Source organism: Mya arenaria, chromosome 4 (assembly GCF_026914265.1).
Source record: "Mya arenaria isolate MELC-2E11 chromosome 4, ASM2691426v1".
Classification (NCBI taxonomy): domain Eukaryota; kingdom Metazoa; phylum Mollusca; class Bivalvia; order Myida; family Myidae; genus Mya; species Mya arenaria.
Window position 1 is genome coordinate 21465253 of NC_069125.1, and position 13190 is coordinate 21478442.

Here is a 13190-nt window from a genome sequence, read left to right on the forward strand (position 1 = left end):
TGTGTGTAAGTAATACAGACGACACAATATATTTCATAACCATTTTTTGATTGGTCATGGCCCATAACTTTTGTCAACTCCAATGAAATGGCAAACAAAGAAGGCCGTCAACGAGTCTTTTGACGATTTTTTTCCTATGGCAGACTCGAGGTGTCCATCATCCCAGCATAAATTAGCGAACCAATTTTCAAATTATCTCCGTTATAAATTTAAATTTCTACGGAAATATTACTGCCTACTGTTAAACACATATTTATTAACGTCATTATGCCAAAAAAAAGTTCATTCTGGAAATCTGGGACAAATCTGACAGGTTGTGTACATGTATAAAACGGTATAAAGCGTTAAAAGGTTCGGTTAAATAACACTGTTTTAAATGAATGCTCGTGATTGTTTGGGTCGAGTTAGGAGACTATATCTTTATCGCGTATGAATTACTTTTTCCATGAAATAGGTGTTAATTTATCAATTAAATGAGGAAAAAATGAGTAATAATCATACATAAAACAGAAGTTGCTTCAACAATAAGTGTTCATGGCTGCTTAAATTGTTTTCATCATACTGTTGGATCCTATTAATAACTGGTAAGGAATGAATCCATTTTTGTGTTTGCATTTATTCCAGAAGCTCATTTTAAACGATAAAATGGATATTTTTGGCGGCTATAAGCTAGGAGTGGGGTATTCTGGTTTTATTAAGTGTTGCTTTGTTCACTTAAAGCGAATGATGTTTTTTTTCATCCGTTCATTGTTTATACGATGTATGTCTCACTAGTGTACACCATAATAAGTTTACATGCGCACATAAAACACCAACAGCACCTACGTTCCTTTACATAATCCCAAGAAACAGTGCAAGACATATAACTGCAAAGATACAGTTCTTTTATAACAAGAGAGGATTGTGCATTTCAGATAATGAAAGGCTATCTATATTCAAGGACATTTTAAAAGGGGAAATTTTAACGAAATCATATTTATAGAATAAATGATACGCGGGATTCACTTATGTTTTTTTTTTGTATTGTTTTAGGCTCTGTTTTTTCAATGCCATGACATGGTTTAACATGATAATTCCACCATGTAACATTTTCGTACTAGATCCCTTAGATAGACACTCTATCTACCACAGGCGCCGGAAGTTATCCTGTATTGTGGAGATGCGGTTGGTCTGAGACGAGTCGAGGAAGACAATCGGGCCTCTTTACCAGACACAAACTATAATATTCTTACCCACATGTACTTATACTTTGACAATTCGTGAGTTATTTAATCATCTGTATTTTATTTGAATTCAATAAATGAACATTTAGTTTGACTTCGTTCATGTACAGTGTTTAATACGAACATATACAACTCTCCATAGTCCAGGCAAGAGTTAATTTGAAGTGAATGACCTTTACACAGGCCCGGCTTCTGCTACAACTTATTTTTTAGTAAACAAATTGTTAAATATTTTCTTTGTAAAGACAAATATAATAGAACGTTGTCTCGAGTTTACACGTACTGACATTGTTGTACTTTACTATCTGTCTTTACTCTACGTACCTTTACTGACCGCTGATTAATTAAATATTGGTTAATTGCCAAATACCCCGTCAAAGTCGTTGCCATGGGAACCGACGATAGCGTCCTTCACACATTTGGCAATGAATTTAAAACTGGTTGCTAAATTATATTTGCATAAGGCCACACCAAATTAATAACTTGTTCATCGGATTTCCCGCACCTATTTCTTCAGAAACGCAAAAAAAATATTTTCATTTTTTTATCACTTGCGCCCGCACCATCTTAAAAAATGTTATATTTTTTTAAGAGCGCTGATTTGTTTAGTTGTTAAGCCTTCCCCCCCCCCCCCGCGTTTTTCAATAATTACAATTATCAAAGCACCGGCTCAATCATGCAGCCGCTCTAATTAGACTCAATGAACGATATAGACCCGGATACAAGCGTCTAGATGATCGAGACTGAATTGGCAACAGTTCACTTCCTGATTCTTGAAAATTAATACGTCAACAAATGACAATTCTTCCACTATTTAAAGTTTGATTAAATTTTGGACTAATGTGTTTGTTTGAATTTGGCTCCCGCTAAAAGTAAACGTAAATATACTGGACAAGAAGTGCTGAATTTTATCGTGAATGACAGTGATTATCCAAAGTGAATTTGGTTCGGACATGTGTGACGGGAATTCGGATGAACATTACAGTGAAAAGACAGTTTCCAATCTGTCATCTATGCCTTCTACACCTGTCCAGATAAAAACTTCAGGTGTGTATTTTAACTTCTTTGCTATTAATATAGCAAATATGATGTAGTGTTTGTATTATTTGTTTACTTTCAAAAATACAATATACATTTTATAATTTATGCATGTTTGTTTTTATTTTGCTACAGATCTGAGTATAGTGGTTATTTAATTCATATGCAATGCATGTAAAGTAATAGAAAAAAAAGTTTGGTCAAGGAACGAGCACCACCTTTCTTGTGTTATCATCAAATTGTTTCAGTAATGTATACTACATTATACTACAATGAACATTTATGTATTATATTGCTTATTAAAATTTCAGATTCCTCCGACGCAGCGGATCATGAAATTCCTGTCCACATGAGGCAACGACGGCATGCTTGGGTACGAGGCCTTGGTCACCAATGAGTCAATGTTTGTGGACAGTAGGATGACGCTAAAAATTAATCTCACTGACATTCATATGTGCTTCATGCAATTCCATGAGAGTTACCATTCACACAAAAAACATCAAACAAGCCAGAGTGTGTATATTTTGTAATTATTAGTCAAAAAGGATAAAAAAATGATGTCAGACTGTGTGATTGGAAAAAGGTATTAATCACACTTTGTGTTGTGAATAAATGTTTGTAGATTTTTTTAGATGTTCATGTGTATATTTAAACTATATATCGAAATCATTCAAGTGTTAAATAATTATGCTGATTGTTTTTTTTTAACTCTGAAAAAATATTGCATATTCATGTATTTTCTTGAAATTTTTGTTTGCTTTATATGAAAATTGACACAATCAGTATTTGCAGTACAACAGAAGTAAAAGTGTCTTTTAATTATATATATATTTTTATGTTTTCTTAATTACTTGTCTAAATTTGAACTAGATATCTAAAAAAATAAGGAAAATCCGCAAGTTTAAAAATGATAGGCGTTAAATTCTGAAAAAGCCTATTATCAATCTGGCGCTGGCTGGAAATTTCTGTGACATATTTTCAGTTGAAATAATTTACAATACAGTGTAGGTTTTTTGTAAATTCTCTTCCAGAACTTAGATGGCTACCAAGGCCAATCATGTAGTCAATGCAAGAATGATAGCTGTAGTTTATATTTGATTGCAAATGCCTATATTCATTTTGTGAGTTATTTTTCAAGTCACCTTGTCTAGTCATTTCCATAACATGAGATATGACATTGTATTTTAATAGAGAATTATTTTTAACCAAGTTTTCCTAAGGAAAAGTGGAAAACCTAGTAAATAGATTTGGATATGCCATTGGGCAGGCAGGTGGCTGTGACCATTGGTGTTTGTGTCCAGGCTTTAACTTCGCCATGCATAGGGTATTTTGAAAACAACTTTTAAAAAAGGTTTAAAAAACTGGAAAACTGGTTTTAAATTCTCTCATTTATGAAAAAGTTTAAAGAAAAACATTTGCTTTATCTCGAATAGCATTTGTTTGATATCAAAAATAATATTTGTATAGAATTATCTTTTAGTGTTATCATTCTTTCACTGGATGTTATCCTTTTACTATTTACAATATTATTGTTTAGTAAATAAGTGAATAAAATGTGAGCAAAAGTGAGTTAAATGACTATATATATTTGTTCGCTCTTCGCTCGCTCCTCTTTTTTGCAAAATGCAAAACAAATAGTTTTATTATTATTTCGCTCGCTCGCCCCATTATTTTTGGGGAAAAATCCGATGAACAAGTTATCAATTTGGTGTGGCCTAACATAAATATGCTTTCGCCATTGGTCATAATCAGCCGAGATATTGGCGAGGTGACCGCTTCCATTGCAGCCCCAGCGTTGGTTTATCATCATTCTTGATATCGCTGGTAAGTAACATTATTAAAAAAAACTATTGCACTGGCATACCAATAAAATAAAGCGGCAAAATCCTTCTCAAAAACAGCGGCCACCATAGACCAATGATGTCCTGATCGCACAACCTCTTGCCAGTGCGACAGAAATGACCACGGAACACCCCATTCAAGATGAGCTTGTTGTCATTAAAACATATACCCATACCGTATTATAAGATGTTCGTTTTATTGGTTATTTAAAACTGTTCAGATGAAGTGTTTTTTTCTATGACTTCTTATCAAATCAAACAGCAGGGTTACAATAAATATTTAGAAGTGGTCTACCATAGTCGGATTTGGAGTAGGCGGTGAAGGTTTAAACCAGGTTTTAGTTCTTTTATTTTAAAAGTTAAATACTACTACTAACACTGCCAGAACCATTTTAACCACCACCACAACTGGCACCACCACCGCAACAACCACTAATTATAACTAATATCAACAATATATTGGTGATTATTAACCAGCTGGTCTTTGAACAATGTACCACATGGAATTTCTATATACAGTTGGCAGCAAACCAGTCACATCTCTGTTATCCAACAATGCCTAAATAAAATTTACTTGTTCGTTCTTAAAGTTGCACTCTCACAGATATACCATTTTTACAACTTTTTTTTATTTTTTGTCTTCGAAAGAGCAATTTTTTGCGAAAATATCTGCAAAAACATAATAAAAAATTGCTGACAAAAGATCAGATCCAAAATTTTTACATTTCACGTTCGAAAATATTTTTTATGGCCTAAATCGTTACTAACGGTTTAAGAACCCCCCCCCCCCCCATAAAACATCAATTTTTTAACTTAAATATAAAAATCTGTGATTTTTTTTCTCAGCAGTCTTATATAACTGGTTTCCATGGATTTTCGTAAAAATTAGCTCGTTCCAAGACAAAAAATAAAAAAGTTGTCAAAACGTTCACTCTGTGAGAGTGCAGCTTTAAGTTCAAAGTTAAAGAGAATACATCGGTCTCCAGGTTCGCAAGTGGCGGGCAAGATCAGGAGGAACGTTATTGCGAAATTTACTTTCTTCAAGGACCCAGATATGGTTCGTAAATGATGGACACAGCTTGATGGGACTCAGTTTCGTGTTTTCGAACAGATCCCACCAGATGCCATTCAGAAGAGGCGGAAGTTGGTTCCCCAGTTAAAAGAGGGGTGGCGGCTGAGCAAGAGGGCGAACCTGGCATACATGTTAAGACCAAACTTTACACTCTTGTTCACTAGTAGTGCACTAGTAGTGAACAATTTGTGCACTATGGATAAACTAATGTAGTCTGTAGTTTATTAGATTAGCCAGTAATGATTTTCCTGGTCCACTCAGATTGGTCTAACTATATTGATTTAATTTTACTGATAAGATCATTTCCTCTAGCAGATCATTGTTTAACTTGTGATAAAACATTTAAGTATACTGCATTTATTGATGACTTTATGATGATCATCATTTAATGGGCCAGTAACTGAAGACAAGGGATTTCTACCCATCATTTACTGGTCATATTTGTCAATTTTTTTAATTCTAATGTTGGTGAAATAAGAATAAAACATTTCTTAAATAAATCCAATAAATTTCTTTGTAAGCCAATATTTGAAAATAGGGGTGTTATCAATATAATTATGCTACTATTGTAGCATCCAAACAATGTTTTTGGTAATTCAGACATTTAATTAAAGTCAATTAGTGATTACAAAATAAAAATTCTGAATCCTAAGTATATAAGTGAACAGCACTATTATATATTCAAACAGTGAATGCAAAACCAATGTTTATGATAAAAAAGATAATTGTTATTTAAAAGAAGAAAAAAATGCATGCAGTGTTGAAAAAATACCTCGCCTTAATTAGCTTTAAAAATAGAAGCTCAGGCTATTTCTTCAGAAACAGATTTTTCATATATGCATTGCATTAAAACTTCATCAAAAAGTTTATAAATACTAGATGATATTGCAATTGTCTGTAACTTTCCTGTATAGATGTTACGTAACTAAATTCACGATTAATTTCATTACTTTTCATAAATATACATCTTAAAAGCCTAGTTTGAGCATTTGATACTGAATGTATCTATTTCTCTTTTTCTATAAAAAGAGCACAAACGGGAATTATCCTACCAAATGGCCCACTAACCAGGCATTAAATTTTAATTTCAGAAAATGATAAAATGCTTATTCATACTTTTGTAATGAGATTACCCATTGTAACAATGTTAGCCCCAATATGTCGAGGCAATAAACAATACACAGGAAGTATCAGGAACCCTGCTGTGATAACTTAAAAATGGCAAAAAAGGGAATTATCCTATGCATCCAACCATTAACCAGGCATAACAATGAATATAAGTTCTAATACACTTGCTATTTGATGTTAAAATACATGATATGCATGGTTAATATTAAATATCTCTACTCTTAACAATTTGATTAACAAATGATGAAAAGTGTCCTAAAGAAATAGTATTTTTATTATATAATGCAATTGCAAAATATAATTAATATAAACTATTTTTCATCTTTTATAAAAACATATTTGTTAACATCTCTTCTTTAAAACCAAATTCGTAAAAAATATATTGAGTTGCCTAGTTTTAAGAAGATTGTCATGTTAATTATCTGCTGTGTATCCCTTGTTTATTTTACTAGTGTCATTGCAGGGGCCAATTTCCTGTGTATTTGTTTATTGGCTCGGGTCAATTTGGAGGTGACACCATTTAGAGTAGAAAATAGCATTGTCTTATTATTACACAACCAATTCTTGCATAAACAATATATGCATGGCCAATGTATTAATTTGACTGACGAGAATAAAGTATCATTACATTTATGTTGTATGATATAAATCATATAAATGGGATATTATTAATAATATCTAACATTACTCTTATTCTTACTCTAAAGCATTGTTATAATGCTTTTAATATGATTTAAAAAGTTATCAAAATAAAACGGTAAGTCAAACACTGACAGATCTGAGATTTAAAAGACAGCCGGAGGCAAAAAAGATAAAGATCAATACACAGAATTGTGTACTACGGGGGGGGGGGGGGGGTTAAAGAAGGCTTGGGGGTAGCCTTCAGTGGATAGTATTTCATTTAACAATGAAGCAGCAAAACCAATCATACAAAACCTCTAAAAAATATATGTTTATCTATTATGTGTTTCAAATTAGAAATGCAATTAATAAATCTGGGTACAATTTAGAAAATATACTATAACAATTAATGGTGTACTTATTTGATAATGATTGCTGTTATGCTGTCACCTTCAATCATAATACATTTGTTAAACAAAAATAAACATATAATTGAAATTTTTAGAATAGATGGAAGAAAATCTTGGTTTATATAACCTTTGAATGAATCAACAATGGCACAACAATTTGACAGTTTGAGCTTGGAACAATAAGGTATGAACCTTGATGATTAACTATTTTCAATAACGAACAACTTGTAATTATCACCTTGTGAAACTTACTGTTATAGTTAAAATAAAGGCTAATGAATTCATTTCATCGTTATGTTCAATAAGTGTTTGAAAATGAAACCCTTTGACCCAGAGCCGAAGTTATATCATTATACCTATCAATTAATATCAAAATAATGAATGCATATTAATAAAGAAAACAAAAAAAAACATTTAAATATCTTTGTTTGACATTTTTTTTTATTTTTATAAAACAACATCAGTTTTTTATTTCAATAAATCTATATCAGTTACATGAAATGTCCAAATGGATTATAAGTATTCTCTATAAATTATTTAACATTAAAACATCTGTTTAAACTACACCCATCATTCTAAGTTTCACTGTAAAGATAGCTTTTATTATAGACTGAAGAAGCCTTATCTGGTCAGCCCCTTGTCTGCATTTATTCTTTCCCTGGTCTTCTCCTTGTCTTACCCTAGTGCACTACGAAGTGCACTGATGGTGAACTGATAGTGAACAAGAAGTTCACTTACTGTCAAGTTTGGTCTTAACAGTACTGTACGTCACCCTGTACAAGACGGAACCTTTGTGAAATCGTAGGGACATGACGGCGGTAAGGTTTCTATTCTGTCTGAAAATATTCATGGTTTACCTGATTGTAAAAATAACGAATTTACTGATTTGATCAGTTCATTTTATATCTGTTTTTGCATAAGAATCTTGGACCAATTAATCTAGTAACTTTAATTTAATCGATTATATCTCGTACAATTTTTACAAAAAATCTTAACACATAAGCGCCCGTAGAAAGAACGGTTGTTATTTATTTTAAAGAGCATTATTTGGTTAAAGTTAGTCCATAATTTGTTTAATTATGGGGAGGATGTGTATATTTGTGCATCTTATATATACGTCGATGGTTAATTCTCCAGTCTATAATACATTTTATGTAGACCTTTTTGAAATCTTGGTAAAATATTTATATCTGGTGATCTTATTAGCCGGGTCGGCAACAAGTGTGACATGGACAGTCGTGTTGTTGTGAGTCCCTATAAAATCTGGATTTATTGCCTATTCTTTGAGAGATATTAATAAATTATATATCAAAACATGTGGATTTAAATGTGCTTCAAATTGATTATGTTATAATTTAAAGTTACAAAAGCATACTAGTTTAGTTAGCGAAAAAGTGAACAACAATACAAATATAGATATATATTGCGCCCATAAAGTGTGACTGAAAATAAAACTGAGTTTCGCTCACCACTTAGCGTTAAAATGGCAATCAGTTACATGGATTTACTCCAGCAAAGTAGGCCCCAAGCCACCCAGGTGTCACCGTTATCAAATAATCAGCTAATTGGTAGGTGGCCCGACCTAACACCTATGTCCAGTGTGCCCCTTTTTTCCCAGGGAGGTAACGCTCAAATGTTTTCTGAACAATAGCTACTGTTTCAATCACTCGACAAAAGTACTGACTTCTCTGATGATGGACATGATGGTTCTTACCAACCAAGGTGCAATCAAGAATATTTCACATTTCTAGATAATATACTCGCGCTTAACCAAAGTAGCTGTAATTTTACAAACTTATTCAAATGTGCAACGGAAATTATGTTGACATTTGTTCGTAACGTAGCATACTGCATTAAAATAGCCCAAGAAATACCAAACTACCAAAACGGTACCCTAATGAGTCGACTAACAACAGAAAACGAGAAAAGCTGCTCCAAATACGCAAAAACAACTGTTATGCTCTCCAAATATTCATAAACAAAAAAGATGCCAAATGCCTGTCTGAGAGATTGAATAAAAAAATTATATTTAAAGCCGAAAGACACAAACGCTAAAGAAACATCCTCTTGCAAAGTGAATTAGCAAAAATCATGACCAAAACGAGTCTTTTAACCCAACAGATCAGCGAACTCGTTATCTCAAAAGCCGCTCAGACAGAAGCTACTAAAAATCTTACAGCTAAACCTTGCTGAAATGATAGCATGTTGTGCAACGCCGTCCACGCAACAAACAGGACTTAATTTTCATATGCATCTTACACAGTACCTAAAAAGTGAGTTCGATACCCTTAACAAGGACACATGTACACCTAATATAGAAGACAAACGTGAATAGAAGCAATGACAATCAAAGTATTGCAGAGCCCCAATCAATCGAGGATAATAGCTCAGGACCTGAACAAACCTCCATGACAAGAGCCATAAAGGATTCGCCACAGCAAAACATCCAACCTGTTACCTCACAGGAACTATTGTATGCGACAGTTCTAAAAATGCCTGATGACTACTAAGAAAATAGCCGTTCGTGTCATTAAGGTACTTCCCACTGAAAACTTGACAAATCAGATACAAAATACACGGAAAGGCAAGATAAAAACAAACAACGATTACTATCAGGAAGCTCCAACCATACAGGAACAGAACCCCGACAGTGTCCAGTCCGGACACATACCTCCGCCAGAGCGCGTGTGGACATCACCGGAAGCTCCAGTCTTTAAAAACATCCAGTCGGAACATGCATAACGGGTCAAGCATAATGCACAAAACATGCTTATCACACAAACAGAACCCGTATTTGAAAGTGTCCGGTCGGGGCGCACATGACGGTATTATGTAGGAGGTATTTCGGATAACTCAAATCGCGCAGGCCTCATGCAATTTTTCAAAGATAGAGGAATACATCCTGCTGGGGTTGGGCTCATCGACACTTAGCGGGGAAGTCTAGCTACCAAAGTAACACTCTACCAAGACGACTGGGAAGAGGTTGAAAACAAGCGATTCTGGTCTAATAAAATGTATTGTCGGCGTTAGTATTTCGAGAACGAGTGGGAATCTCTATTTTATACACCGGCCGAAAGAGAATATGGACAAAAGTCACGGCGGGGAATCTACGTGACCAAATGGTTGGTTTCAGTGCAAGATGGCGTCACCAAAACTCTCGACTAGAGCCGAAAATCAAGGTATTACATATAATTATAATTTAAACATAGCCTATCATATGCCCACCTACCTAGTGTGTCTAACCATATCCATATTTTCCTTGAAATGTAACCGTTTTTGAGAACACTTCTGCAATGTTTCCAACATGTAAGAAATCCGCCTGGTAGGTTACAGGCCCATTCATCATTTTGGCTCGGATTTAGCCGAAAATGAGCTAATAGTTTGGAAAACCGCATTAAACACTTCAGTTTTGTTTAAATATAACAGGTACATGCATTTGAGAACTAATATTTTAATGATTTTAAAAGATATGAGAATGAAAAGAAAATGATAGGCTGCAGCTCCGATTTTCACAGAGATAGGTTGCAGTTCCATTCAAGTGAAGGAAACAATATCAAACTACTCAATAATCATATAATCAAATCTATAGAACGGTCGTCACAGGCGCTACCCTTGAGCAAGTTTAACAAACATTCGGAGCCATATTGGAACCACGCCGTTAAAGCAGCCCATACCAATCAGCGAAACACAAGAAAAGAACTCTTTGCGAACGGCAACATAAGAATTAAAGGCAATCTATTTTTCGACAAATACAAACATTTCAAGCGAATATTTAGACAAACTCAGAAATCAGCGATAGCTTCGTGCAACGAACAATTTTACCAAGAGCATAATGATGCGTCTATTCTAGTGTTTGGTACGCATGAAACAAAACTAAGAATAGGAAACTATAAATGAAATTGAAACAAAGGGTATAACAGTACGTAAAAGAAATGAAATATCCATTGAGTTTGGCACATATTACAAAAACGTGTTTCGTCCGATATGTACAGACAATTTTAATAGACACTTCCACACAGAACTACAGACCAAAGTTCAAAGTTTCTTGTTCAAGCTCGGCCGACTGCACTTCTGACAATAACCTGGATTGTGACGTAACCGCTGACGAAATTGAAACACTGTTATGTAGTCTCAAAAAGCGAAAGTCCGGCGGTCATGATAAAATTGTAAATGAACATCTTATTTACGGAGGGAAAATGAGTCGCATGTACCTACAAACTTTTAACAATGATTCTAACAAACTCATACGTCCCAAAAGACTGTAAATTGGTCATTAGCATACCTGTTCACAAAGCAAATAAGCCAAAGAATGAGTGCAGACCAATAACGCTGTTATCTATTATATACAAGGTTTTTGAAAAAGTAGCACATGATCGACTTTAATTCGCAAGAAACAATAGCCTCAAATGCAGGATATGGATCACCGTCTCATGTGGCCCTGATGGACATTTCCGGTGCCTTCGACCATGCTCTTCACGCAGCACTGTTTGTTAAGTTGCACGAATTTGGTATCCGTGGTAAGACATTACGTACCTTAATCAAAGTGCTGTAAGCACTGATGGACTAGGGCTTCATTCAGGGGAATGTTGACAACCATATTCTAAGCATTGAAAAAATCGGCTCACATCACATGGGGTCACTGTTTAATGGGCTAGCTTAAACTTTAGACTAAAACTGCTTGCAAGCTGCAAAAGAAATTTGAAAAATCTAGTTAAGTGTGTGCAGATTGAGGGGGGTAGGGGGGGGGGGTCACACATACTACTTAATTTGATCAAATCCTTTTATTTCAAAGGTCTGTTATTTGCAGTTTCAGAGAAGATTTTCAATGATGTAATTATATACTATATAGAAAACCTGTCACCTCTTTTTCAGGGGAACTTTAAAACCAGGGCCATACTTTGAACAATCTTTGTAAAAGACATCTACATTGTACACCTATGTCAGACTGCATACACAATGCTATTAGGAAGTAGTTTTTATTTAAAAAGAGAAGAATTATTGTCTCCCTCTTAATTTGTGCTTGGTATTCAATTCATATAACATGTTACCATGATAACTTAGTGCTGTTGATAAATATTAGGCACTGCCTTCTGTCTAATGCTATTCATATTACTGCTGCAGACTTTTGTACTTAGCAAAGCAAGTTGAGTAGACTAAGATGAGATGGACGGTGCCCGCTCAGGGCAGCGTTCATAGTAGGGGCAATCGGCTGAAAAGTTACAAGCCGATTTACCTTCTGTCTCGGTCGAAGAAAGAGTGCGGTTTTTCAATGCTTAAAACACCAGTTATATTCAATAGCTTACAAGAACATTAATAATTATGCAATAAATCTATAATTCTAAAGCATAAAGGATATGTTTAAAATACATTACTTAAGAATGCATGATTTATCTTGATTTTTTCCTGCGCGAGCTGACCGTTACATTTAATGACATTGGACTTTTTCCTTTTTTTGCACTAACCAAATTACTTGCCAAAAAAATAAATCCGGACTCCAAGCCAGTTTTATTAAACTTCGTACGAAGTCTGTTTTGCGTACGAACTTCGTACGATGTATCTCAGGCTGTTTAGCCGTTTTATTAAGATTTTCGTACGAACAAGCACCTACCCATTTCTTCGTAGATCTACGAAAATTTCTACGAAAGCTCTTAGGGTGGCGTACGAACTTCGTAGATTAAAAAAGGCCGCCACAACAACAGAAATATTCTATATCGGCGATCTTTCATTTATTATGGCGTATTTTAACAAAACCAACTGCCAATTTTCAAGACAAAAGACGACTCTGTGGAATCTGCAACCCGGTGAGTAAAATTAAAAAATCGTTACGACGCCGTTTTGACTAAATTTTCAGGGGACG